We start from the raw sequence: 3,427 nt of genomic DNA on the forward strand, positions 1-3,427 counted from the left end.
TAAGTTTAAAGCTTTGTTGATGGGAAAGTTTTGTCCCATGCATGAAACTGACCAAATCCAAACGAAATTTCTAAATCTTAAGGTCGTGGGGACAAACCTTCGTGAATACAACACAAAATTTCATGAATATTGCCGTCTGGTTCCCCAGCTGGTGAATCCGGAATCCAACAAGGTTACAAGGTATATATGGGGACTGCCGCGGGAAATCCGCGACATGGTAAGGTCACACTTACCACAAACCGCCGACTCCGCAATGGAGTTAACTGGTTATTTGATGGGCGGCATGGTCCGCAACAAAGAAGAAGACAAGAAGGATTCAACAACAAATCAAGCGAGAACAAGTGGAGGTTCCAATTAAAGGCAAGGGCGTAAAACGACAACAAAATCGGTTCAATTCAAAAGCTACGCCATGCAAGACCTGTAGGAGGTATCACAAGAGACGATGTAACTTCGCTCCGCCTCCTAAAGTCAGTGAATCATGTAACCGTACGGGTCATACGGCTGCTGACTGCTGGAAGAAGAAAATGACTTGCTTCAACTGCAAGGAGATGGGGCACTTGAGTTTTGAATGCCCAAAGAACAAACCCGCGACTGGTGGTGCAGGTGGAAGTGGCAAGGATAGGAAAGGAAACGCTCGAGTCTTCGTACTCGACACAAAGAAAGCCGCTGACATGCCGGAAACCATTACCGGTACGTTTCTAGTCAACAACACCTACGCTAGAGTTTTATTTGATTCGGGTGCCAATTTGAGTTTTATAGATTATAGTTTTTGTAGTCTATTAAACGAACCATTAAAAAAATTAGATAAAACTCTAAGCGTCGAGATTGCTAGTGGCGAAATCGTTAAGATCTCCGAAGCCCTTGAAAACGGAAAATTCTTTTAGCTGGGTATATTCTGCCTATTTGTTTGTTGCCTATGAGTCTGGCTGGTTTTGATATTGTACTTGGTATGGATTGGTTATCCGATAACCATGCCCGTATCATCTGCAATAGCAAAATCGTTGAACTTCAAGCCCTCGATAAACGAACGATTCGAATTGAAGGGGACAAAGACGCTGGCCAAGTTAGCATAATTTCCATGATTAAGGCTAACAAATGTTTGAATCAAGGATGCTTAGCGTTCATGGCCTACGTCACTGAAGAGTCAAAGCCTAAGGAGAAAAAAGACGTACCTATAGTCTCCGATTTTTCTGATGTCTTTCCTGATGAACTTCCCGGAATTCCTACCGATCGCGAAGTAGAATTTAGGATTGATCTTGTTCCCAGTACCGCTCCGATAGCCAAAGCTCCGTATCATTTAGTGCTAACTGAGATGAAGGAGTTAAAGAAACAACTCGATGAACTCATGGAGAAAGGTTTCATCCGACCAAGTTCGTCACCTTGGGGAGCGCCAATCCTGATTGTCAAGAAGAAGGATGGTTCCATGCGTATGTGTATCGATTATCGTACGTTAAACAAAGTCACAATCAAGAACCGATATCCACTCCCTAGAATCGATGATCTTTTAGACCAACTTCAAGGTGCTAGCTTCTTTTCAAAAATCGATATTCGTTCCGGCTATCACCAACTCAATGTTCAATCTAAAGATATCCCGAAAACCGCTTTTCGAACAAGGTATGGAAATTATGAGTTCACGGTCATGCCGTTTGGACTTACTAATGCACCAGCCGCGTTCATGGACATGATGAATTGTATCTGCAAGCCTCACTTAGATAAATTTGTTGTCGTATTCATCGACGATATACTTATTTATTCTAAGTCCAAGGTTGATTATGAAGTCCATCTCCGAACGTTGCTTGAAATTCTTAGAACCGAGAAGTTGTACGCCAAGTTCTCGAAATGCGAGTTCTGGTTGCACGAGGTACAATTTCTTGGACATATCATCAACGTCAACGGAATTCAAGTCGATCCCGCTAAGATTGAAGCTATCTCTAAGTGGGAGATTCCAAAATCGCCAACCAAGATCCGAAGTTTCTTAGGTTGGCCGGCTATTACCGAAGATTCATTGAAAACTTTTCCCGAATCGCTGTTCCCATAACCTCTTTAACTCGTAAGAACATCAAGTATGAATGGGGAACAAAGCATCAAGAGGCGTTTGATATACTTAAACAAAAGCTTACTCAAGCACCAATACTGACCTTGCCAGAAGGTACTGAAGACTTTGTTGTATTTAGTGATGCATCTCACTCCGGCTTGGGATGTGTACTAATGCAACGCAAATATGCTCGTATCCGTATACAGTTTCCTTTTGAAAAAATAGTGGCTCATCAAAATGTGTTTTCATAACAGGATGCCAAGATGTATCTTCATTCAACCTAAAATTTCAAAAGTCAACAAACACAATAAAAATAAAATAGATAATAAATATGTTAATAACCTACATATTTGCATGTTAATGTGAAAACATTTGAAAAATATGAACCAATGATATAAAAGTAAATGATTTAAAGGTATTTCCTTTTAGTTATTGAAAAGAGGGATGGTCATGAAGAAACCTAATCAATAAAACTAGAGTAGGAACTGATAATCACGCCTAGATCAATATATGATTAATTCTGCTCATATGTATGCAAGAAACAGATATGCAGATTAGATAATCGAAACAGATGGATAATAAGAAACGAATTACAAACCTATTTCGTATTACGATCTTCCACATATCAAAATCCAAAGCCGGAAGAACATCCGCTGCATTAGACCTAATTTCATGAAACTGAAGCAAAATTAAGCAACACCATATCTAATTTCATGAGACTGAAACAAAATTAAGAAAAAATAAACCTACTTCCATGAAATTAAAGCAAAACTAGACCTAATTTCATGAAATTGAAACAAAATGAAGCAAAACTAGACATAATTACATGAAACTGAAGCAAAATTAGACCTAATTTCATGAAACTGAAAAATAATTAAGCAAAAACATACCTGATTTCATGAAACTGAAACAACAATACGCAAAATCAACGCTACATACAGTTTTAAGAAGTTAAGCTGAAATATGAGAAGGCTTGGAGTAAACAACGAGTAGTTTGAAGTTGAACGGATTGAGATCTGTGGAGTTGTGGACGCAGTTTGAATAGATTTAGAATGTTATGTTAGTAACCAGAAATGAGGCGATTTAGATCATAACTCTAATATTCTAATATTTGGAGTTGCCCGCTCGCTTAATAAGTTACTAATTTATGTGTTTCGATTTGCGACCGCCATTACTATCACAATACAAACATGACATGTTTTTCCCACCTCTTAGACGGTAGCAATTCAAAACTACCAATTTTTACCATGAATTTGCTACCGAAAAAGAACGGTAGCAAATACACCGACCGCTTAGATGGTAGCAATTAAAAAAATACCATACTTTTTCCATGAATTTGATACTAAAAAAGGGTAGCAAACACACCGACCGCTTGGGAAATCGGTCGCTAAG

At 38.9% G+C, this 3,427-nt stretch overlaps 1 long non-coding RNA gene across 1 annotated transcript; it reads right to left on the bottom strand.

Moving 5' to 3' along the window:
- Positions 1–2,215: 2,215 nt before the first annotated feature.
- LOC143623940 (uncharacterized) lies at positions 2,216–3,105 on the bottom strand. The gene is made up of 3 exons (XR_013151995.1): positions 2,926–3,105; positions 2,634–2,699; positions 2,216–2,315 (listed from the first exon to the last, which is right to left on the bottom strand). It is a non-coding gene; the product is annotated as an uncharacterized LOC143623940 (long non-coding RNA).
- Positions 3,106–3,427: the final 322 nt, after the last annotated feature.

Source organism: Bidens hawaiensis, unplaced genomic scaffold (assembly GCF_021521415.1).
Source record: "Bidens hawaiensis isolate Kalapana, Puna unplaced genomic scaffold, B.hawaiensis_p1.1 tig00003649_1, whole genome shotgun sequence".
In the NCBI taxonomy this organism is placed as follows: domain Eukaryota; kingdom Viridiplantae; phylum Streptophyta; class Magnoliopsida; order Asterales; family Asteraceae; genus Bidens; species Bidens hawaiensis.